General features: G+C 46.0%; 1 protein-coding gene across 5 annotated transcripts in view; it reads left to right on the top strand.

The window, feature by feature from the left end:
- Positions 1-26287, top strand: part of LOC105485958 (katanin catalytic subunit A1 like 1) — a 256796-nt gene that overhangs the window by 182029 nt on the left and 48480 nt on the right. Inside the window, exon 10 of one of the 5 annotated variants that reach the window (XR_011614930.1) lies at positions 17133-17210. The exons of the other annotated variants lie outside the window; for them this stretch is intronic. The gene's annotated coding sequence lies outside the window, so the exon portion shown is untranslated. The remainder of the gene's footprint in view (positions 1-17132; positions 17211-26287) is intronic. 5 annotated transcript variants of the gene reach the window in all.

The raw sequence follows: 26287 nt of genomic DNA on the forward strand, positions 1-26287 counted from the left end.
TAAGTTTTCCTGTTGGGACCATTCAGAAAACTCATAATGCCTCTTTCGGTAAATGTATCTCCCAAATTGTGTTGCTCAGAACCAAACGCAGTATGATCAAGTGAAGAATGAAACAGAACTCTCTTCTCTTTCCCCGTGTTAGTTTCCTGGTGCTGCTATAACAAATTTCCTGCAAACATAGTGGCTTAAAACAACAGATATTGTCCGGGCGCGGTGGTTCACGCCTGTAATCCCAGCACTTTGGGAGGCTGAGGCGGGCGGATCACGAGGTCAGGAAATCGAGACCATCCTGGCTAACACGGTGAAACCCCGTCTCTACTAAAAATACAAAACATTAGCTGGGCATGGTGGCACGTGCCTGTAGTCCCAGCTACTCGGGAGGCTGAGGCAGGAGAATCGCTTGAGCCTGAGAGGCAGAGGTTGCCGTGAGCCGAGATCTAACCACTGCACTCCAGCCTGGGTGTCGGAGCGAGACTATCTGAAAAAAAAAAAACAAAACCCAAGAAACCAGATATTTATTCTCTCACAGTTCTGGAGACTAGAATTCCAAAATCAGTATCACTGAACTCAAACCAGGGCTGTGCTCCCTCCAGAGGCTCCAGGAGAGCATCTGCTCCTTGCCTCTCCCCGCTTCTGGGGGCTGCTGACATGCATTGACTGCATCACTCTGATCTTTGAGGCCAGCATCTGCAAATGCTGGCCTCTGCTCTGTCTTTATATTTCCTTCTCTTTTGTGTGTGGTCAAATCGCCCTCTGCCTCTCTGGTATAAGAATGCATGTGATTGCGTTTAGGACCCAACTGGATAATCTCCCCATCTTAACATCCTTAATTCAATCAAACTTGTGAAGACCTCCTTCCCCTTCTCTCCATATAAAGGAACATTCCCCACTTCCAGGGATTAGATATCTTTAGTTGAGAGGAGGGGATTTTTTTTTCAGTCTACCACATGCCCCTTAAGAGACTTCTGTAAGAGAGCCTAGCATCTCATTAGTGTTTCTGGTGGTCACATCAAATTGTTGACTTTTATACTGAGTACATTGTCTTTACATACCCCAATTCATTTGTATTGGTGCTTACTAAGTATATTGTCTTTACAGACCCTAATTCATTTGCATTGGTGCTTACTAAGTATATTGTCTTTACATACCCCAATTCATTTGCATTGGTGCTTACTAAGTATATTGTCTTTACAGACCCTAATTCATTTGCATTGGTGCTTACTAAGTATATTGTCTTTACAGACCCTAATTCATTTGCATTGGTGCTTACTAAGTATATTGTCTTTACAGACCCTAATTCATTTGCATTGGTGCTTACTAAGTATATTGTCTTTACAGACCCTAATTCATTTGCATTGGTGCTTACTAAATATATTGTCTTTACAGACCCTAATTCATTTGTGTTGGTGCTGTTGATTACTTGGTCCTGACAATATGTTATCTCAAATAAATGATACACTGTTGGCTTCAAATTGCAGTTCCAATTCTGTTGATATCTTCTGATATGGTTTGGCTCTGTGTCCCCACCCAAATCTCATCTGGAATTGTAATCCCCATGTGTCAAGGGATACACCTGGTTGGAGGTGATTGGATCATGGGGGCAGTTTCCCCCATGCTGTTCTTGTGAGAGTGAGGGGGTTCTCATGAGATTTGATGGTTTAATAGTGACAGTTTCCCCTGCGTGTGTTATCTCTCTCACTTGCCACCATGTAACATGTGCCCTGCTTCCCCTTTAGCTTCCACCATGATTGTAAGTTTCCTGAGGCCTCTCCAGCCCTGTAGAACTGTGTGTCAATGAAACCTCTTTTGTTTACAAATTACCCAGTCTCAGGTATTCTTTATAGCAGTGTGAAAATGGACTAATACATTTTCTCAGACCTATCAAACAGTTGGGATTTCTGTCAACTTAATTAAATTCATAGTTTTAAAATTTGGTATTTGTTTAGTCTTAGTGATCATGGAGAGGTTTAGTGAGCCTGACTCAGCGAGCAGAGCCCTGTGGCACATCATTGGAAGCCTCTCTCTGGGTGCCATTGAACCTATTCCCTTCCCCTTTTGTCCTATCTGACTCTTCTCATAGTCTCCATGCTGATTTATGCAGGGCGTCTTGCACTGGAGAGAAGTTGGGAGTGATGATTTGGTATTTTTCAAGCTTTATGTCTTATATTCCAAGCCCTATTTTAAATTGATTCTTTTAGATCTCCTCTGACTTTTAAACCTAGTTAAATTTGACACACCAGGGAAGATAAGATAAGGGTAGTGGTTCTCAGACTTCAGAGTGCATCGGAATCACCTGGAGGGTTTGCTAAAACACTGGCGCCAGGCCCCATCTTCAGAGTTTCAGGTTCAGTAGTTCTGGGGCAAAACCTGAGAATTTGTATACCTAAGTCCCCGGGTGCTGCTGCTGCTGTTGGTCTGAGAACCACACTTTGAGAACCACTACTATAAAATATCCTTCCATATGTCTTTATATAAACAAAGATGCTGGGACTTCCACTCCTTCCACTAAGAATGTTTGGCCACAAGAGCTCTTTAATATTTGCTAAATAATAATGCAGATACTGCTTGCTGTCTTTGGTGTTAGGTGTTTAGTTTGGTTTGGCCCAATTAGATAAGAAAAGTTATTCTTTCACCAACATATGGGTAGCAAACTATCTTCTTTTCTTCATTCTTTGTCTTCAGATTATTCCCTGTCCTTTCTAATTAGAAAGCACTTGTAAACACTTGATGACTTGAATTAAAAGGCTTAACACAAAGCCTAAAGCATTTGCCTATCCTGTCTCTCATCCAAATTATGTAGATTTAAGATCACTCCCTATCTGCACTTGTGAGCCATCTCTGCTCCCTGGATCCATTTCAACCTGTTTCTGTTCCTCCTACCTGCCCCCAGCTGCCACTGGGATGAGGTAAACATAATGGCAGGGCCGTGGGCTGGCTCCCTCCAGAAGCTGTTGCTCTGACAACTGAGTGATGGGAAGAAAGCCTGGGCCATCCAAGCCGGTGGCTGTCAGGAAGGGTGGAGGACAGTCTCCACGCTGCTGCTGCCAAGTGCTAATGAAGAGACTTCCTCTGAGGCCGGCTGGGCCCTGAACCTCCCAGGAGACCCACCATCTGTCTTAGCTTCTCTGCCTCTCCTGGTTTTACAAAAGTTGGAAAACCCAGGCCCAGAGGGACACAACCCAACCTTGCTGATTTGGTCTACAAAGGATCTGTCAATTTACTTCGCAAAGTAAGCCATTGGTATTCACTTTCTCCTCCTCCTCCTTCTTTTGCCTTCCATTCAGAAATGTCTGAATGATCACTGCTGCTGCGTCAGCCTCTGTGAAATTCTACTCTGTGCTCAATCAAGAGAACAGATGTCCACACACAGAGTAAGCTACAAGAGGGAGTCCATGTCACAAGACTAACTGTCTGACTTAGACGGCCAAAATTCCCAGGCATTTCCACATTTTTATATTGTATTCAGGGAGTAAAACACAAGGCTGATGCTAAGGTCTGAATGTTTGTGTCCTCTCAAAATTCATGTTAAAACTGAACCCCAAGGTGATGGCATTAGCAGGCAGGGCCTTTGGGAAGTGGTTAGGTCACCCTGATGAACGGGATTAGTGTCCTTATAGAAGAGATCCCAGGGAACGCTCTTCCTCCTTCTCCCAGGTAAGGACACAGCTAGGAGGCACCATCTATGAACCAGACAGCAGGCTTTCCCCAGACACTGAATCACCTGGCACCTTGATCTGGGACTTCCCAGCCCCAAGAACTGTGAGAAATAAATTTCTATTGTTTATAAGCTACCAGTCAGGGTATTTTGCTATAGCAGCCTGACTACAGCAGCTGGATTAAGGTTGCCATTTAGAGTTACAAGCTTTTTTCAGATGTTCATATAAAGACATTTTACTTATCATTTGTTTTCGTTAAAGTTTTTTAAAGTTACTCAAACTGTGTTCCATGGTGCTTTAATGTAACTTTCTTATTCATTACCCTTATTCATTCCTTGTTCCAGATAAAAGCCTTTGCGAAGGTCACTGTTATGTATTTAGTATATTTAAGAAAACATTGCATGTAAAACTCATTCATTCCTTGCCAAAGTATCCGTGGTTGCAGGAGAAAGAGCCAACGCGGCTACATTTGCCCCGCAGACAAGTGTTTCGTTGCCATTGGGTTCACAACATGCAGGTGCATAACATTCTCTGCCTGCACTTTCCAGGCCTTAACATTCTTCCTTTCTATCACATCTCCTTTCTTTCATTCTTTAAACCTGTGTGAATCCTGCCACCAAGCCCTCTGTTGGGAAAATCCGTCCACTATCTTCAGCTGTAAACTTCCCCTCTGCTACGGAAGGGGAAAGCCCAGCGCTGGGGAACGGGTGTCCGCCAGGGGGAGCCGTGGTTTCTGTCTGCGGACGCGGCGCTCCGGGCCAGCGCCTGGCTGCGACGGCCGCGCGGGGACGCAGTGCGCGCGCCTCACGCGCCGCGGGCTGACTCAGGCTTGCAGGTTGCTGCTGGGGCGCTCCCCTGACTGGGCGCTGCGGCTCGGGAGGTGCCGGCCTGCAGCCAGGGGCACGGGGCCTGGCGCAGAGCCAGGCGACGAGCGACAGGGGCTTCCACCAGCTTGGGCCCCGCGGCCTGCCCCAGCCGGGGGTGGACGGCGCGGCGCCGAGCAGCCAGCCCCTGAGCGGGGACGCACTCGGTGAACAGGGTCACAGAGTCACTAATGGCTCCCGCCGCCGCCTCCCGCAGCCGCCCGCGCGGCGGAGGAAATGGACCTGCCAGAGGATTGATCTCCCTGGGAAATGGCTGCGTCGGCGCTGCGGTTCCAAAGAGTCTGGCAGCCTCGCTGCAGTGTCCTTCCAGAGCCATCCCCTGCAAGCACTCATGCCTCTCTGCCCTTTTTTTCCTCTCCCAAAAACAAAATGTTTCTAAATTTCCAGCCAGGGGGCCCTATCCTCAATAGGTCTATCATTCACTGGGGCCCTTGAAATGACGGGTCATTGCAAGCAATTTTCTAAACTTCGTTTTCAGCTGGGGAAACTCCCCAGGGTCTGTGGTTAAGGGAGAGCAGGGGTATTTAAAAGCTGACTCCTGTAACCCACTGCTCTCCCTTCTCCTTTGAAGATAAAGGGTGGGCGGGGTTCTAAACACTGACTAGAGGAAGTCTGGGAATTCTCGGGTCCACGTTCCTGCTAGGGAGTGGCTCGTTGAACGTGAGAGCAGTTACGATGAGCCAGACCCGCGCTAAGCCCCGCACTGAGCGCCTTCCGTGCTCCAAGCAATCTGATCACTCTCATTTTACAGAGGATAAAATCAGGGCTCAGCGAGGCCTGGTCATTTGCCAAAGCTTACATACCTAGGCTGGGCCAGCAGCAGCCCTGTCACTTAACTCCCCGACTGAGGACGGGTCTGAGTCCCCTTAACCTCCACCCAGAGAGGAGAGGTTCCTGGAGAAGTTTAAGAGGTAACAACTCCCCTATTGACGGGGGCGAGGAGTGGGCAAAGTGGGATCCCCAAGAAATTGCCAGACACTTCCGGGTTCAAGAGCGGTTCAAGATTCCTTGTGTATAAAACGAGGAGATAAAGAGTTTGCTTCAGGCACTCTTAGCATCAAAGTCACCTAACATTTGCCCGGCTTAGGGGGTGGGGAAAGTTTATATTAGTTTGCTAGGCATAATAGAATATCATAGACTGGGTGGCTTAGACCACAGACGTAGATTTTCTCACTGTTCTGGAGGCTGGACGTCCGAGATCAAGATGTAGTCCGGGCGTGTTTCTCCTGGGCCTTCCTGGCTGCCTTTTGCTGTGTGCTCACATGGGTTTTCCTCTGTGCATGCACGTGTCTATGTCCAGATTTCCTCTTTGTATGAGGACACCAGTCAGATGGGATTAAGGCCCGCTCTAAGACCTCATCTTAACTCTGTAAAGATCTTGTCTCCAAATGCAGTTACATTCTGAGGCACTAGGGTTTGTGACGGCAACACGATATTTTTTGGGGGAGGGGTAAAATTCAGCTCCTAAGAGGGGTCCAAGTAAATGTTACTTGTAATATGCCACACCTCGAAAAATGTGTGTTCCTACTCCGTATGTAAATCAGTCAGGTTTTTATTTTTGCACATAAACATCTTTCCTAAAAACAGAGAGCCCTGAGAAAAATGTCCAAACACTCTGTCTATTCATTGTTTTTTAGGAGTCATGAGTCTTTGGTTTGGCTCAAGCAAAATCATGTGTGAAATCCAATAAATGGGAAGTCTTTATTGCTCAACCACTTTTGAAAAATATCTATCATTGAGGCCAATTTTTTTTTTCTCCTATCAGGTCTCATGATTTTCTACTGAAACCAACTCTGGAGGAAAAGGCTTAGGTTGGCAGGAGAGTGTAATACCGGCCAGTGGACGCTAGATGACGCCCCGGGTAGAGGCAGGGAGGAAACAAAATGTCTGCAGGCTCAGCTGGTATGCGTTTGGTCATTCTTGAAGTTGGATTTCTTCAATCAAAATGAAACCTACTGCTCTGACTCTAATGGAAAAGTCAGGGGTTTTGTTTGTTTGTTTTTTAATGGTAATGAGCAGTATGTAATCTAATCGAGGAATCATAATTGATTGATGCTGAAATGATTACTACCAGGCGCTCTCGTTTTTCTGTTAAATATCTTCAGTGGCTGTTCTCTTTGGGAGAGCACGTGCTCCCTAATCTCCTCCTCCCCTCGTTCCCGCAGGGCTCCCTGCCTCCCAGGTGCAGGCTCTCCCTCCGCAGTGACTGAGCAAAGTGTCACGTTTCTGCTGAGTACACTAGCATGTCTGTAGGCGGGGCACCGTGTCAATTGAGTTGTATGGCACAATGTTGGAAAAAGAGGGGCTTCCGCAGAGAAGGAGATGAAAAGGTGTTTGTGACCTGTAATGCTTTTTATGCCAAATTCCCCAGGCCAAGAACTGTGGCGCTGCACCTTAATTTAAGTTCTGGGTTTGGAGCCGTGCCGCATCAGGATATTGCTACAGAAATGACTCCCACAGCTTCTCATTCATTTGTTCCCCTGGGGTATTGCCAGGTTGGGAGAGGGGGGCTGTAGGTTACAGCGGTGTCTCCTCCATCTTAGTGTACAAAGGAAAGGGCAGGACAACAAATGGTTTACGCATTACTTGAAAATGTTCTCCTAAACCATCCATACTGTCTTTAGTCTATGGGGTCTAGAGTCACATCAGGCTTATCTTTTAACAGAGCGCTCTGCACTCTTATACTCACTGGGAAAAGCTGGATTGTGCAGTGATTCCCAATCCTGGCTCCATGTTTCACCATTCGTGCTGGACGGTCTCCAACTATTTCCCCTCCCCATTGGTTATTTGTCCTTCTCTGCCCTGTGCAGACCCCTAGAGGCTGTTCTTTGTGACATGCTCCAGTCCCTGTTCCCCTCTCTTGCCCTCTTCTTAGCTGGGCTTGGCCATTGGATGGAAGGGAGAGAAGTGAGGGTGTCTCCCCCTGCTGGCAGTGGTGGGTCCTTCTGGGGCCCCAGCTCCACTTAGGCAGCCCCGCGCCCTGCTGCTAGCTCTCCCTGGTTTGCTAGAACACCACTTTCTGCCTTTGCCCCTTCAGGCTTCAGGGTGAAACGGCTTCCAACTCTGCTAGCCCTAGTTGGTTTGTTTATGCCTCCCCAGGCCTCTGTAAATCATCTCTTCATTAAACTGTCTTCTGTCAGCCCTTTGAGGGGCTGGCTCTTTCCAGCAAGCCTTTGTTTGAATCACTGTCCAAGCAAAGTGGGGTTCATAGGTGAACTCTTTGAGCCTCCATTTCCTTCTTTCTAAAGTGAAAAAATTTATGGCTGGGTGCAGTGGCTCAAGCCTGTAATCCCAGCACTTTGGGATGCCAAGGCAGGAGGATTGATTGAGGCCAGGAGTTTGAGACCAGCCTGGATAACACAGTGAGACCCTGTCTCTACAAAAAACAAGAAACAACAACAAAAAAGCTAGCTAGATGTTGCGGAATGCACCTGTGGTCCCAGCTACTCTAGAAGCTGAGGCAGGAGGATCCCTTGAACACAGGAGGTTGAGACTGCAATGCGTTGTGATCCTGTCACTGCACTCCAACCTAGATGACAGAGGGAGACTCTGTCTCAAATAATAATAATAATGGGAAAATTACTAATACTACCTACCTTATTGGTTGTGAGGATTAAAACTAGTGGCATTCAAAAGGTATTCATTTCACATAAAAGATTCCACTACCAGCAAAATGAATGGCATAAGGCAGGTACTTGATAAATGTTTTTATTCATTTATTTTGACTTTTTTATGAATGGAGAGATTAATGAATTCACACTGAAGCACCTTAGGTTTGAACAGTAAGTCAGTGAGTGCCGTGCTCACCTGATGCCAGTGTGCAGCATGGTTCAGAGCACAGACTCTGGTGCCAGCCTCCCGCGGGAAATCCTAGGTCTTCCCAGCTCCCTGTGAGCAGTCTGTGCCTCAGTTGCCTCATCTGTTCAGTGTGGCTGGTGTTAGGAGCCCTCCTCCTGTGGGTGGAGAGAGGATGGATGGAGTCATGTGCATCAGGCGTATGTTTCTGATGTTTTCTGGGACGTAGGAACCAATGCCGCCCCCTCCTTCCGTCTTCGTGGCTCCTCCCTCCATAATGGAAGCTGCCGAAGTCCAGCTGCTGTTTGCGCATGTGCAGACCCAGGATCCTCTGAGACGAAGCAGCAAGGTTCAGCGGGAACCCTGCAGGTGGCTGGGCTCACCGGAAGGGAGCAAGGGTCTCATCTGTCTTAGTAGTAGCTTGAGACTGGCCCCTGCATCTCCATGGCAGGAATTTAGAAGCTGTGTGAGGACAATGGAGAGAAGGGACTAGACCCAAACTCTTCACTCAACAGGGGGCAGGCTGGGATGTTCTGGACCACATGCTCAGAGTCAGCAGTCAGGCCGGATGGAACAAGAGGTCGGTGGCTGGACTACATGGCCGTCTCTTGGGCTATTTGGCCTTCATTCCGCCTGGGAGGATGACGGGGCAGGTCCCTGGACAGAGTGGCTTCTGGGCTTCTGGACAATCTCAGGCTGCTCTGTGGCTGCTGGAAATGAAAGGGTCTTGCCAGTCATGTTTTGCCTTCCTGCTAAAGTGGAGAGTTGTCCTGTCCATCCTCAAGGCCCCCGATGTTGGCTGGAATTTACCATATACTCTTGTAGCTTCCTTTATTACCACTCACTTCTGCGAGGCTGGAACAGACCTCATCGTGTTTGTCATATGAGTGCTCAGGGTTTCCATCACGCTGCAGTCCAGGGGGTGCCATGAATATCTGCTGAGTGTTGCTGTCACAGAGAGAGGGGAGCTGGTTGTGACCGCCCAGCCACCAGTGTTTTTGTGGGTTTCTGGCAGGGCCGGTGGGACCACACTGCAAGTGAAACTTCTATTAATAATATCTCAGTGCTTTATTAACTAAATTCCTAAGATAAGGTCCAGAAAGACCCGTGTTAGACAGAAATTAGCACCGCGTTGCCTAGAATTCCCAAGAACAGCGAGTGTGCTGTTAGGACCGAACCACCTCGCGCCTGCCTTTGTGTAGCATGAACACCTGAATGCGTTGAATGCTTTTGAATGAGTTACCGTTTCTTCACTCTTGGAACTTTGCATCTCTTTGCCATTTTTGTTTCCTGTTCACAGACCCTGTCTGATTCTCCCATGCCTTTCCAAAGTTTGGATTGTTAGCACTAGAATGATTATTTCTTGGTAAATTCTTTTATTCTTAATTTCTTAAATTCTTTTAGCATAAATGCACATACATAAATTATGTTAGAGTTTACGCTTTTTTGTTTTACAATAGTGTTTTATTACAAAGTCACCTCTGAGCTGAGATATAATCTGACCTCCTGGGGTTTTGTATGTTTATCCCATTATTCACATTCTGTGTCCTTAGCTTTTTGCAGATTTTCAAGTGGGCCACCTCTCCTTGTCCTTATTGCGTGTCAGCTTGTTTTTGACAAGTCATTTTTCTGATCTTAGAAAGACTCTTTGACATCTCAGCCACTGTGCGGAGAAGGCAATGTCCCTTCTCCCCTCCTCCTTATGTTCCCCGCAAATTTAATGAGATGGTCTTCGATTTCCTCGCTTCAGCTGCGGGTGGACGTGTGAAGCGGCCCATGCTCCAGGCCTGATCCCTTTGGAGGGACCCCCATGGAGCACCTGCCTGGAATGAACTGTGACTTTGACTTCCCCTTCTGGCCTCTTGGGCCACTAAGATTTCTGCTAGGCTCCTTTTCCTTGCAGGCTAACCCCAAGGGCCTGTGACGTCAGAACTCCATCCCCAGTGCCGTGCCAAGGTGAGTCTGCTTCTGCTGGGGTTATTACCAGATGAAACCTCAGGGAGGAAGGCCAGGTACTTCCTGAACATCATGGAACACGAGGCCCAGGTGACTCAGCGAGGTCAGAGTCTGCTGTGGTGGCGGCAGTAGGCAGGTGGGAGCCTGGAGGGAGGTGGGGCGTTAATGACTGCCTGCCTGCTCCCGGACCCGCCTACCTCTCTGCTCTACCATGCCTGTGATTTCATCATGCACACCTTTGTAAACAATCCATTTAGCAACGAAATTATACGCTGGGTAATTACAGCTTCCAGCCTCATGTCAGGAGTCCCCCGCTCAACAGCGTGCTCCTGGTGATACTGCAGCCCGGAACGGGGACTGGCTTTGCTAACGTCCTGACGAGACATCAGGGAGAGACGGGATGTGGCAGGTGGGGTGCCTTGACTTATGTTAATTGTCTATGTCAGGCCTGCGGGTCTTGTTTTGACAGTCCTGAAATTGTGTTTGGACTGCTGATTAGATCAATATGGGAAACCGGGCCAGGGGAGTTTCTCTGTGAGGGAAAAGCGATCTGGGTAAGATCAAATCCTCAGGTGTGAAGGAGGGAGTCTCTTTTCACAGCCCACTTCACCTTCCCGTCTCACTTGGAGCTGCCCCTCTCTGTGCCAGCCGCAAAAATGGACCCGAGAAACACGGCAGAGGGTAGGAGCTACAGGGTGGGCAGTGTCCCAGCAGGGGACAGGACTGCCTTGGAGGCCAGCCCATGCGTTTACAAGGATGTGTTCAAGGTTTAGTCTGAGCCCTCACTTTGTGGCTTTACAGATGATTGTTTTAATAGGGCACAGTGAGGAGGGAGGGGCACAACCCCGGAGATGGCAGCAATGGGGGTGGCTGGGAGACATGGCCACAGCTAAAGACAACCTGGGCATGGCTCTGAGCCAGCAAAGGAGGGTGTTTTTCTCAGATTTATTAAAAGTGGTAGCTGCTAGTGATGCTTGGGTTTATAACCTTAACATTTATTTATATCTGATGATTTCCCCTGCTTCCTTTTTTTTTTTTCTTAAAGATAAAGTCTTGTTCTGTCGCCCAGGCTGGAGTGCAATGGTGCCATCATGGCTCACTGCAGCCTTGAACTCCTAGGCTCCTGCCTCAGCCTCCTGAGTAACCGGGACTACAGGTGTACACCACCATGTCGTGCTAATTTTTAAATGTTTTGTAGAGATAGGATCTCACTGTGTTGCCCACGCTGGTTTCAAACTCCTAGCCTCAAGCAATCCTCCTGTCTCAGCCTCCTGAAGCCCTGGGATTACAAGCATAAGCCACCGCCCCCGGCCATATCAGATGATTCTTTACATCTCTGCTGACAGATTTCATCATTGGTGCTGAGTGCAGGGAGTCCCGCAGCCGCTTATACATGTTGCATTGTGAGGCAATACAGGCCTGTGTGACTTGCTATTCTATGGCTGGGCTTCTGTCTGCAGACGCCTGGTTTCTCCACTGCCAAGGCTCATGGTCTGACACATCCATGAAAGTCAACAGTAAGGATGCAATGACAATGTGTCGTGCATGCGCGTTCCCGGACCTCGCTCCCCTGCCCATCAGAGAGGGCTTGGCATCTCAACTGACTCGCCCTCTGCTGCCCTGGAAGGGGGCCGGCCGCCATGGTCAGAATGCCCCTCTGCTTACTTAAGCTATGGCTGGGGAGGAGTTCTTCAGGGAACCTTGAGGAGAGAGGTGCTGGAGTATGAGGAAAATAGATGGAAAGGGAAAGAAATTTAAGGAAGTGTATCTGTGGGCCACGTGTCTCTGTTATAGCATTTGAGAATGCATATAAGGAACTTCAGTTATTTTGCGATGACTCTTGTTGCTGGGTGGTGATTCTTAACTCCACCCCTGGTTGAGTCTTGACCGCAGGCATCGCAGCTTCAGTGAGATTACGGAACACCAGTGCACAGCAGCAGTACACGGTAACTGACAGTTAGACAACAGTCACATTGCCCCTTGTGTTTCTGGAAAGCCTGGGAACACAGGTGGTCTGGCTCAGTTCATATCCTTGGGAGCTTTAGCACACAAGCAGACCCAGAGATACAGGCTTGGATCTGAATCCAGGAGGCCCAGCAGGAACGGACGGGAAAATTCATTTCTCTCAGAACGTCTCAGCACATGTTCATGAAAGCTCTATCTCTAGGGCCGTGTTCACTGTGCATTCAGGGAACTCTGCCCATTGTTTTTATGTCCATTTCTGTAACTGTCAGAACTCTGATCCCATTTTAAAATTTGCCTGAGTGCTTCCTCAAATGCAGTGGATAATTTGCTTAACTATACTATTAGCATAAATTTGCATATTTATTTCATAATTAAAATGAGTAAGAATAAAAGGCTAATTACACCAAAATTGCATGAGTCACCGTAATTAAAGCTGTAGAAAATAATTTTACTTATACATTTCAAAATCCTGAGTGATCTGTTATTCATCATCACATGCTCATTCTCATCTTACCTGTAGTGCATCCTGAATGCTAGGGTGGGAGGACTCCAGGTACGATGGAGCTGGAATTGGAAGGTGTTCTTGGACCTCAGGAAGACTAGAATCAGATGGAGGGAAGAAAGTCAATCCAATGGATTTGTGTAGAAATCACACCCAAACCAAATGGTATCAGGCACAGGTATCTTTGGTAGTATTGGCAAGGCTCTAGGTCGCATGTGGGGTGATGGGTTTATTCTTATGTTTCATAATCAAATATTATTATTGGGTTCATAATTGAATCAATATTATTGGATTATTTTAATGTCCTGAATATGACTACATTTTTTGAAGAAGACGATAATAAGCAAATGTGTTTTTGAGTTTCCTTTTAACTTCTAATCCATCCTGCTTTTTGTCACCAAACAAGTCTTCCTAAAACACTGATTTTAACCATGTCATAGCCTGAACACAGTCATCAGTGACTCTACCTGTAGACAGAGTTCCACCTTCCTTACCTGGCATTTGAGGCTCCCAACTTGTTTTTCTATGTGTACTTTCTTCGCAGACTCTTTCATTAAATAAGCTACCCTCACTGTCCTGTGAATGTGATTTTCGTGTTCTTAATACTGCACCTTTGCTCACACCATCATCCTCACCTCCCCTGATAATTCACATCAACACTATTAGGCACTTACTGTGTGTCAGACACTCTTTTTCACTAGGAAAAGAAAGAAATGGTCCTCATCCTTAGTCTTTCCAGGCCCAGCTCAAATACATTCCCATTGATTGATTCATTCATTCAAGATGCAGTATATCTAATCTAGGACCCTGTTCTAGAAGCTGTGAGGGAAACGGGGGTTGAGTGAGAACCAGTTCTTTCCCTCCAGAGGCCCCAGGCTGGAACTCTCTTTGGTTCCCTCCATGAAACTTGATGCTCTCCTTTCCCCACTGAAACCCATGGAAATCCAACCTTTCTCAGAATTTCTAATGGAACAAAGCAAAAGCTGACTCAGGTGTTCCTTTTATTACTTGATTGTCTAAGGTTGGGCAAGATAGAAGAGGAAAGGACTCTATCTCATGGCATGTCCAGAAGAGGGCAGGGCCATCCCTGCAGTCAGGCCTCCTGGACCCTGGAGGTAGGAGGGGGACGATGGCCTCTAAGAGCGCTCTGAGACCAGGAGCCTGTGCTCCCAGGCCTGAAGGCTTTGCTTTCACTGTTCTGCGCTGCCGCCCTGGCCACCTCCCCTCCACTGTGTGGCTGACTTTTCTCTGCCTTCTGCTGCCTGATGGGATCTCCCACTCCCCTCCACAAGGATCTGAGAGGGAAGGGTGCTGAGGAGAGGAGCGTGGAGTGGGCAGGCTCTTGATGCCAAGCCAAGAATCTGCATGGTTCATTTGAAACTTCTCAGTGCCCTTTATCCCTTCTTCTCTTTTATGTATAAGCTCGTCTTTCTCCCATACAGTTGTAAACCCCAAAGGGTAGGGACTGTATTCTGTTCCTTATTTATATCCTGTAAGACAGTGACTCTCAAACTCATCAGAATCATCTGGGGAGTTTTAAAAACTTGATTCCTCCAGAAACCGTAAAGACCAAAGATTTTAAAATATCACCATACTAAAACAGAACGAAACAAAAACTTTCTGTAAAGCTAAACAAGCAAACTCATGAATCAGTCGGAAGAAATTATAAACAAGGGGAAAACAGTATTTGGAGCACAGATGGAAGACGCACTAATTTCTTTAATTTGCAACGAATGTCTATAAATAAGAAATATACAAACAACTCAGTCAATGCTGGGCCAGGAATCTGAACTGGCAGAACATGGAAAAGAAATACCAATGATCAAGTAACGTGAAGAGCTGCTCATCCTTCCTCAGAAGTAAAGAGATGCAAATCAGAACAATGCCAGCCCACTTTTCATGAATCTGATTAGCAAAAATTATGAAGTTTCATGATGCCCATTGTTATGAGAGTATGGAAGCAGATGCCAGTGAATGCAACCTTGGTGGATTTTGGCACCTGTGCGACAAGGTGGGGCGGTGGCTCTCACACCTGCTTGAGCTTCTAAATCACATGATGAACTTTTGAAAACATTGATTACCAGCACCCCCACCCCGTAGCGCCATAAGATACCCATGTGTAACTAAGGGCACCATTTGTGAAGTTCCAAATGGTAATAGAGACCAGACTAGGAAATTTCAACTAAAGGAATTTTGTTAACATACACCAACATTTTTAAAGCATGAGTAACCTTTGACCCAGCAATTCTACTGATAGGAGCTGACTCTGAAATTTCCCACAAAAGAGTGTCAATGTCAACAAGGATGGATGCCCATGGCAGCGTTATTTGTATAGCAAACAACCTCAGTGTCCATCAATAGGAACCTGGATAAATAAACTGTGGCACACTCTTAAATCTTTTAAAGAGATTTAGTAGGAACTCCATTTGCTGATATAGAGCAGTCTCTGAGTTATGTTGTGCAATGAAAAAATCAAGCAGCAGAACAGTATAAATGGTGTAATCCATTTTCCACACAGCTTTTAAAATGATACACCATATACTTTGGTAAATGCACAAATTCTTTTTCAATGGAATATCTACAAGAAGCTGATAACAGTGGCACCTTTGAGGGAAGGATGGGAAGATAGGTTCTTACCTTTCATTCAGTACTGCTTGATTTTCCTACTTTGTGCATTGACTACTTTTGGTGGAGAACTTCAGTAAGTGTCATCTGAATGGTGGAGTTATGGGACAATTTCGGTTTCTCCTTTAGAGTTTTCTGTAAAGGATATTCAAGAATTGAAGATTCTCAGGCCATATACCAGATACACCAAGTTTGGGTGGAGATGCTGGCATGGGACTCTAGAAATCAGCTTGTCGTGTGATTCTGCTCATCAGTCAGGTTTGAGACTCACTGCAGAAGATTCTGGAAGAAAGATGCTCTCTTCTCTAGCTCAGGGGATGTGAGGATGAGAGGGTGGGGTGGGTGGCTGCAGCCCTTTTATTTCCATGAAAGGAGAACCTGAATGATCTTGTGCAACCTAAGGTCAAAGAAATGCATGGCTGGCAAGTAAACCACAGAGGGGAACTTGTCCCCTGGTACATCAGTAGGCCACAGAATCATGCCTTTCCTGAAGAAGGACAGTCCTGTGTCTAGACTTTTCAGTTATGAAGCCAATACATCCTCTTTGTTGTTTAATGCAGCTTGAATTAGGTCTTTTGTCACATGCAATATTAAGAATCCTAACTGATAGACCTCCACTGAGACAAGCTGAGTATGTCTTCATTCCTTGCAGCCTGAAATTGCCTAATTTATAAAGTATTTCATGATGTTTGCAAGATAAACCCTTGTCTAGTGCCTTGGGCCACATCTGATTGCCTGCAATATTTCTGCCTCTGGAAATGAACTGTCAAACCAAGAAGTATGTCCTTGGAATGCATCCTCCACGTTAGCAAAAGAATTATGTGTTTTGTTTGCTCTTCATCATGTAACTCTTGAATAAATTTGGATGCAACAGATTAAGGGCATAACCAGGAAATATTTCTTGTGATATAACTGATATCTGGGTTTGTTCACTTAATAATTTATTTGACAAATATGTGATGAGGGCGATACCTTGCTAGGCATTGGGTGGGTATACAGTGGCGAACAAAGCAGACATGTTCTCTGCCCTCATAGAGGTTGTAGGCTAATGGGAGAGACAGATATTAAACCAATAACCAATAATCACACAAACAAGAAATTTATGCATTTAGATAACTGCATGAAATAAAAGTCCTGAGTCCTATTTGAAAGTGTAACAGGGATTTCTAACCTCTATGAAGAGGCACAGGAGAGCTTGACTCAACTTGAGAGACTGAAAAGGCCAGTGTAGCCAGCGAAGTGCATGAGGGGCAGTTCTGCAGGAAGAAGGGCTGGAGAGTCAGATGGGGGTAGAACATAGGTGCCTTGCATCCATGTTAAGGATTTTGTATTTTATCCCAAGTGAAATGGGCACCACTGAAGGCAGTGACATGGAGCAGGAGAGTGACGTAATCTGCATTGTGTTTTAAAAAAATATATCTTTGTCTATTGTGTAGCAAATGGATCAGAGAGGCCAATAGTAGAAACAGTGAGACCAGTTAGTGGGTGTTGCAGAAATCCAGGTGAGATTTTCTGAGGCTATTTGGATTCAGTGATGGTGTAGAGTGAAGAGAGTGGAAGAATTTGAGACATATTCTTTTAGGCAGAATCCGGAAGGCTCGGGGAAGGATTGGTTATGTGTATGTTGGCAGGCAGGAGGGAGGGAGGAAGCTGTCCAGGAGAACCACCAGCTTTCTGACTTGAGTCATTTGACTGTCTGGGGAGGGACAGTGGGACTTTGAGAGTTCATTTTGGTTTTTATTTGTGCAGGCATATCATTTTGCCAGGAGAATTAGCAGTGCCATCTTCCTGTCACAACTAATTGACCATACCAGCTCCTTATTCAAGGTAGGCTTTCCTAAACTTGTCTGAAAGTCACTCCATCATGGGATAACAAGTCTGACTCTTCTTTTAGAAGAGTAAGAAAAAATAAGGGTGGGGCAGAAGCCAGTGCAACATTAGGATAATTGGAGAAGAGAAATTGGGCATGCAAGGTGAGAAAGTCTGGAGAATCAGCCCTTCCTTGAGACCCGACACTTTCTTAGCCTGGGCTCATTACTTCTCACGTTAACCTCTGCCCCCTGCAATGGCGTCCTCCTGGAGGCAGTGGGGGGTTGAGGGGGCAGTCCTGGAGCCATAGTGCTTTTATTTTCAATTTTTTCAGGATTTGCATTCCCTTGATATATGAATACTAGACACATCTAGGATTTATTTTTAATTATTATCTTATTTTCAACAAACTGTAGTAACAGCTGCATAAAATTTTTTTTTTGAAAAAAGGAAGAAAACATACTCATGATTCTATGACCCAAGTACAACAATGGCTTCTTTTTATTATTTTTATTTTGCGTATAACCTCCCAGTCCTCAGTACATTGATTCAGTTCACCAAATTCTTTTTTTTTTTTTGAGACAGAGTCTCGCTCTGTTGCCCAGGCTGGAATGCAGTGGCACAATCTTGGCTCACTGCAACCTCCGCCTTCCAGGTTCAAGTGATTCTCCTGCCTCAGCCTCCTGAGTAGCTGGGATTATAGGCGCCCGCCACCGCACCCGGCTAATTTTTGTATTTTTAGTAGAGACGGGGTTTCACCATGTTGGTCAGTACCAAAGTTTTATTAAGCTCTTACTACATGCCAGGCATTGTTCTCAGCATCAGGGATACAGAAGTGAACAAAACAGACAAAAGTCAACAAGCATGCATATTTCAAATAGTTATAGTGTAATATGCCGTTTTCAATGAAATCTTTATTAATTTTAAATGTATTTACATTTTTCTTAGTTACCATTTAATGCTTGCATGTTATGCTAACATGTTAAGAATATAATGTATTAAATCATTCATCAATGGGAACCCACAGGCTGTTTGCAAATAGGGACTAGGAATGCCATTTTACCACTGCATCCCCAGGCCCTAGCACAATGCCTGACAGACAGAAGGTGCTTGGCAAATAATAGCTGGAATGGGTCCTTGTTTCTAGTTTGGGAATAGCAATAATGCTGCAGTAATCATCTTTGTATCTGGAGGTTTTGGCTTATGTTGAATTATTTCCTGAAGACAGATCTTTTCAAACATTCCCACCAAAGTTCTAGTAGCAATAGAAAATGCACATTTGAGAGCTATAAACGGTGACTACAAAATATACATATACTGAAATATGATTAAAATGGTGGGTGTAGGAAAATGTTTGTAACCCACAGCGCTGAGTCCTTTCCACTCACTGCTGTGTACCCCTGGGGAGACTAACATCCTGATTTGACCTGCACAGCAGGTGTGAGATACATCCCTGGGAGTGGATCCTGTCGGCCAAAGGCTATTCATCTTGATAGTTACTGCTGCACATTACCATATTGCTTCCCTAACATTTTACAGCTATTTTTATTGCTACAAACATCATTGTGTGAGCAGACAAGTTTCAACTCAGTATCGCCAGAGCTGGTATTGTTAGGATTTGACTGTGTCTTCTAAAGACGTTGAAGCTTAAACCACCAGAGCTTTTCCATGTAACTTTATTTGGAAATAAGGTTTTTGCAGATGACCAAATTAAGATGAGATCATTAAGGTGGGTCCTAATCCAATATGATTGTTGTCCTTATAAAAAAGGGGGAAATTTGGACGCAGAGACAAGTGTGCAGACAGGGAGGGACCACGTGCAGATGAAGGCAGAGTTGGGGTGAAGCCTCCATAAACTGAGGAGCACAGAGACTGCCTGTGAAGCCCCAGAAGCTGGAGACAGAGGCCTGGGGCTGAGGCTGCCTCAGTCCTCAGAAGAAACCAGCCCTGCCCTCACCTTGATCTTGGGCTTCTGGCCTCCAGGATTGTGAGACAATACATTTCTCTTGTTTAAGCCACTCAGTTTGTGGTATTTTGTTATGGAAGCCCTAGCAAACTAATACAGATGTTTTATACAAACACTTTTTTTTTTTTTTTTAAACAACCTAGTAGGTATCAAATGACCCCTCAAGCCTGCTTTGTTTTTGATTTCATAACTCGAGAGAACACACATTTTCCTGTGAGTTTATTTGCTTATTGAACTTCTACTTGACTCTGTCTTTCCTGGGATGGGGTCTGTCTCCACCAGGAATGTGCCTGGGTCAGTATGTGCTCATTAAATGAAGAATTAAGAATCCATTAATAGCCTAATTGAATGTGATTCAATAAAATATGCCTGACCAAATAAAGTACACTCTTTAATACTAACGTTTCCTGTTAGCACCCGTGATTACTCTGGATTTGCTGAAATGAGAGCTGGGAGACAGTTCCTCAGAGATCATTACTCTGCCCACACCATCGAGACAGATCTGTCCAGGAGTGTGAGCTCATTATGTGTCTGTCTTGTCCTAATAGATGGCACAATCCTTTAGGGAAGGTTGGGGAGGATTTACTCACATTCTTAATCCCCATGCCAGTAATGCCTGGCACACAGTGGAGGCTCCATACAAGCTTGAGATGTGAGCATGGGATAGAAAATTGCATCTGCTTCTGAGAATGTGAAAGGGGCTGTCTGAAAACTGACCCTATATTATTAGTTCGGGTACTAATGGTAGTGGCCACAGCAGACAATCTTTCAAGTCTCAGGTTTAGATCTCACTCTCAAAGCTGATGTGGGTGAGGTGGTTCTCCACTTTCTTGCAGTTACTCCTCTGCAGAGGATGAGAGAGATGGAGGCCTCCAGGACAGGGAAAGAAAGAGATGGAAGAGCCAGGCTAGCTCTTAATGACCTCAGCCTGGGCGGGAGCCCGAAACTGCTGCTCAGATTTCGTTGGCCACACTAGTCCTGCAGCCCCAACATAACGTGGGGGGAGGAGGGGGACAGGACAAGAGGTGGAGGAGTGTAGGTGAGTGTTGTCTCTGGCACTGTTTTACTGAACAGCAACTGGCCAGATGAGTGTATTTGTGCAGGTGTAAGGATGTTCACAATGGAAATCTCTTTAAAAGGAGCTTTTTAAAAAAAATCAGCGTTTTCATCCAGAAGAGAAAAGTGAAAGATGGTTTGCTTTCGAAATGCCAGGAGTCTCCTTGAGAAAACTGGGCCTGCGGTGTCTGGACAGAGGCTAAGGGTTCCCAGTGACGGGGCTGTTGGAGGCTGGGAGGAGTTCCCTGGTGGTGACCTTGCTTGGCAAGGAGGGACGGCTTCCAGTTTGGAATGTCAGGCTATGCTTCCACACCTTCTCAGCACTCAGGCTGAGGATCCTGGATGCATTTCCAATTCCAATGTCTTTTGAAATCTGTCTTTTCTCTCTGAAATAAATGACCACTATTGATGAGTAAAAGCTTGCTGTTTTCACTTATGGCTCTCAGTCATTTCTAATTATGGCTCCAACCTGGATGTCTTTTTACAACTCACTTCACCAGGAGGGGACGTTGGTCTGAACAGCAGCGCGGGGTCTGGGTCTTGCTGCACGAGCTCAGCACCAAATTTATCCCTGGTTTGCTTCTCCAGTCCCATTGAACAAGGCATCCGTGATCCTTGAGTCTAAAAGTGATAGTAGTGGTCTGTTTCACAATTTTGTCACAAGGCTAAGACTCATACAACTGGAAGTGATGACAGTTTCTACAACTTAAGTGCCTGTTTCATGGATAGCCCAATGCTAATGATTTATATGTTATTTCTAAACCTTACAAAATCAGGATTATGATCATGCCTACTTTACATGTAAGAAAAATGGAAGCTTTGGGAGGTTAAAGATATAGGCCGGGTGTGGTGGCTCACACCTGTAATCCCAGCATTTTGGGAGGCTAATGTGGGCGGATAATCTGAGGTCAGGAGTTTGAGACCAGCCATACGTAACATGGTGAAACCCCATTGCTACTAAAAATACAAAAAATTGGCTAGGCGTGGTGGTGCGCTCCTATAATCCTAGCTATTCGGGAGGCTGAGGCAGGAGAATCACTTGAACCTCGGAGGCGGAGATTGTAGTGAGCTGAGATTGTGCCACTGCATTCCAGCCTGGGCAACAAAGCGAGACTCTGTCTCAAAAACATAAAAATAAAAATAGAATAAAAAGAGAGCAAGGGAGGAGAATAGTAAGAAACATTAGAAGAGACATACCTTCATGAGGTGCTATGGACTGAAGGCTGTGTCCTGTCCCCTGCCCCAGAATTCATGTGTTGAAATTCTAACCCCCAGTGTGATGGTGTTAGGAGGTGGGGCCTTTGGAGGGGATTAGGTCATGAGGGTGGAGCCTTCATGAATGGGGTTAATGCCCTTAGAAAAGGGACCTCAGAGAACTCTCTTGCTCTCTTTCTGCCATATGAGGAGACAAGAAGATGGCTGTTGTATTAGTCCATTCTCAAGCTGCTAATAAAGACATGCCCAAGACTGGTTAATTTATAAAGAAAGAGGTTTAATTGACTCACGTTCAGCATGGCTAGGGAGGCCTTAGGAGACTTACAATCATGGTGGGAGGGGAAGCAAACACATCCTTCTTCACATGGTGGCAGGAAGAAGAACTGCCGAGCAAAGGCAGAAAAGCCTCTTATAAAGCCATCAGATCTCATGAGAACTCACTCACTATCATGAGAACAGCATGGGGGTAACCACCCCCATGATTCAATTACCTCCCACAAGGTCCCTCCCATGACATGTGGGGATTATGGGAACTACAAGATGAGATTTGGGTGGGGACACAGCAAATCATATCAGTTGTCTACAGCCCAGAAGAGAGCCCCATGCTGGTGCCCTGATCTCAGACTTCTACCCTCTAACACTGTGGGAAATAGATTTGTTTGTAAGTCCTCCAGTTTACAGTACTTTGTCATAACAGCCCAAACTGAATAAAACATGGAGTTACCTTCTAGTCAAGTTAGGAATTCTTGACTCAGGTCAAACATGGCCACCCTCACACACTAGGTACTTTACAGATCTTCGTGAGGGTTAGCACAATGATGAAATGTTAGGTCATTCTGTCACAGACATGTCCTGTGAAGCAGTCCAGAGCTGTTCTGGTCAGCACAGCCTTGGCACTTTTTCTTGGCACTCAGCAATCAGAACTCACTGGGTCAGGGCCACAGCCTCACTCAATCTCCGTAACAGTAATGTGAGGAGGGCACTGTGTTTAACAGAGTTTCTAATTTACAATGACTTAACTAATATAGCTATTTATCACCTAATTTAAAAGAAGCGTGGCGGTAAGGGATTCCACAATTGTGTCAGCAGTTCAACGATGCATTGGCATCGCTGAGACTCTTTGGGTCACTCACTGTGACAAGATGACCCCTGCAGGGTTGAGCGTCTCACTCGCATGTGAAAGCATCCATCTCCCGGGCAAAACCTGGCCTTCTCTTCCAGCTTACTGGCCAAATCAGGTCATGTAACACCCTGGACCAACACCTGACTGAGGGAAGGAAATTGCTGCAAGGATTCAGGGCAGGCATGATTCATTGCTACAAAGGACCCAGCTCTGAGAGCAAGGGAAGACCATAGCTACCCCAGAGCACCTGTCCACAGGGCCTGCCACAGGTGTGTTCCCAACATATGCACAAGTTAGTGTGGGTAACAGGGGCAGAGAGGTATGGACACGCAGCCTCGATGCATGGGGGGGGGAAGATAGAGCAACTGTGCTGTGTTGTTTGAGACAGTCTTCAAAGATAAGTAGAAGTCTGTCAGGAGGATGTGGAGGGTGTGTATGTGTATGCATGCACATGTGTGTGGTGTGTAGAAAGAAAGTAAAGGGAGAGGTGATCTAAGCGGAAGGACCTGCTTGTGCAAAGTCATGGCTGCATTCATTTATTATAACCATGCATGGAGTGGAGTGGCAGAAGGTGAAGCTGAACAGGTGTGTCAAGGCCAAATGATGAAGGGTTTTCCAGATGAGATAGGGGAGGGCCGGGAGCAAAGAAAAGGGGACACAGGAGGTTACCTTATCTTGGTTACCCAGTGCCTACTATTGGCTGCTGCAGGTAGCTGTGTTTCTCACTTAATCCTCCAAGTAACTGAGTGAGATGGTGCGTTAGTTGGCTTGTGCTGTCATGACAAATTAATATAAGCTAGTAGGTAGGCTTAAACAACAGAAATTTGCTTCTCAGAGTTCTGGAGGCTGGAAATCTGAGATCAGGGGGCCAGCACGGTTGTATTCTGGTGAGGGCTCTCTTCCTGATTTGCAGGCAGCCACCTTCCTGCTGTGTCTTCACAAGGTAGGGAGAGAAAAAGAGAAGAAAGAGAAAAAGAAAAAGAGAAAGTTCTCTTCCTCTTCTTATAAAGCCACACTCCTATCAGATTAGGGTCCCACTCTGTGACCTCGTTTAACCATAATTATCTCCTAGAGACCCTATCTCCAGAGAGAATCACATTGTGGGTTAGAGCTTCAACATATGAATCTTGGAAGGACACAGTTTAGTCCATAGCAGACCAGGATTCCCATTTTATATGTGAGAAGACTGAGGCTCAGAGAGGCAACCACTTGTCTGAGGCCATCCTGTCATCACTGGTGGATCTGAGCATCAAGGCCCCATCTGCCCAATGTCAGGGCAGGTGCAGTGGCTGCATGTCAGCACCTATAACTTCAGGCCATTTTTGGGGTCCCCAAGATTTGCAGAGGTGCCTCAGGCAAGAGCGTGTGTTTGGTGGTAGTTATGGGGAGTGAGAGACTGGGAGGGTGGGGTTTGAGGCTTTTCAGCCTGGGCTGCCAGGGAGAGCTCTGCCACCATGCTTCAAGCACATAAACTCCACTTTGATTGCTTTTATTGGTTAGGATTTGGCATAAAATTCTCTTTGATACAGTCTGTGAAGGATGGGCCTGGAACCTGGTCTCTTGACCTCAGTCAAGGACCTTCTCCAAGACAGGTCCTGGAGTCCCAGGAGGGTACTGTATTAGTTTCTCAGGCTGCCTTTAAATATGACAGCAAAACAACAGAATTTATTCTCTTACAGCTCTGGAGGCTAGAAGTCTGAAATCAAAGAGTCATTGGCAAAGTTGGTTCCTTCTGGAGGCTCTGGGGGAGAATCTGTTCCATGCCTTTCTCTTAACTTCCAGTGGCTCCAGGCATTCCTTGGCTTGTCTCTGTCTTCATGCTCACGTGGCCTTCCCCTCTGGGCTCTCTCCTCCTTGTCTCTGTATCTCAAATCTCTTTCTCCTTTCTCTTATAAGGGCACCAGATGACCTCATCTCAAGATCTTCAGCTTAATTACACTTGCAAAAACTCTGTTTCCAGAAAGGGCTACGTTCACAAATATTGGGGATTAGGACTTGGACATACCTTTTTGGGGGACATGATTCAATCATTGCAGTTGGCCAATTCCAGTTTACCAAAGACAAGACTAATGTGGCTGATCAGAAAGGAGTATTTACTATTATCTGTACCCTCTGGCCCGCTATGGAGTCACTGCCTAAAACAGTAATTTATCTCTATGACCGAGGATCTCACTGTCACTAGCAAATTCTTCTGACCTCCTGGTTGGGTAGGGATGAATAATATGGCAGCAGAGGAGAGAAGCACATCATGGCGGACTTAGCACATGACACTTTAATTGCGGGTTGGTTCTCTCACCTCCCAAGTCAACCTCCCTCCTGGTATCACACTTGAACATTACCCAGCACCTGGTCCTTGCTGAGACAAGAACCTGAAGTGAGAGAACAACAAGGAAATTTGATAAAGAGAAATGAGATGTTTAACTGAGTCCCAAATTGCTTTTCTGGATGCATCATCAAATAAAATATGAAATGGAAAGGGCTGTGCTTTTAGGCAGGCTGAGACATGCCTTAAAATACAAAGTGGGCTGCTTAATGTGGGCAGAAGGAGGACTTGAAAGGCCCCCCAGGAGGAAGCTCAACCAGTCTTGGCTTCACTTGGCAGGGCCAGTGAGACCACAGGAAGTCCAGGGACCGGTGACAGGCAGGACACATGACAGCCCTGTGAACAAAAGTTCTCTGAAAAGGAATTTGGGGTAAAGAGACTTTATTCCAGTGAACAGTTTGCAAACCGGAGAGACGCAGGCTTCCCTGTAAAACAAAAGTGCATTCCAGAGATCAAAGGGAGGGTTCAGGTTTTATAGTTGAGTAGTTCCCACCCAGGCTCCTAATCAGGCCCACTTATGCAAATGAAGGATTCATAGTTGTTTAGTTTTGATTGGTTGATGCAGCTGAGTTCTGACTGGCTGATACAGCTGATCCCTGGTGGGTCGATGTGGTTGAGCCCTGAGAAGTTGATAGGTGAGCTCTGATTGGTTTGGGCAGGTGAGCTCTGAGAGTCCCAAAGTTAAACTACAGTGTGGATTTTTTGGAGAACTGCAAACATGTGTAACCTGTAGTCAGCAAATGACTAGATGTAAAATTTAGGCTCAGTTAGTCACGTGGAATCCATCTTGAAGAACTGGCTCTTTCAGGTTCACATTTATTCACATTCCCCCCCTCATCTGAAACCTGTTCGCAGATGGCACTGATGATTGAATACGTTGATTGCATTCCATCACAGCACCAGGGTGGTTGGCTGTCTACTCCAGGTTCTTCTAGTCTTGTGTAGGGATACTAGTGGCAGGGCAAGTAGCCAGCTGAGCAACTAGAGCCATTTACTTATGAGAGGCCCTCAAGTACCTGTTAAGTGTGAATCAAAGTCTCTTGGGTTAAGTTGGTTCCAGTTTCCAGCTGGAGGGAGTTTAAGGTATCAAGGTGTTGGGTCAGCATGATTCTGGTGGGAGTCTCTTGAAGACACCTGTTAAAACAGGCTAGAACAATTTTAAAGAGGAGCCAAATGCTTAGCCCAAATATGTGAAGGGTCATTAAGACTCACAGGGCAAAAGAAATCCAATATTGGGAGGAGCCAGGTGAAAATATCTGGAAATTGGAAACTTACTCCAGTAAGTCCAGCCAAGAGGCTTTCTGAAGATGTACCTTTCAGAGACTTGGCCAGCTTTAGGATCTTAGATGTCTCTAATTCGACCTCATTAGAAGTAGGGAATGTCAGCAACAGCACAAACACCACACTGTGCA

Source organism: Macaca nemestrina, chromosome 16 (genome assembly GCF_043159975.1).
Source record: "Macaca nemestrina isolate mMacNem1 chromosome 16, mMacNem.hap1, whole genome shotgun sequence".
Lineage (NCBI taxonomy): Eukaryota > Metazoa > Chordata > Mammalia > Primates > Cercopithecidae > Macaca > Macaca nemestrina.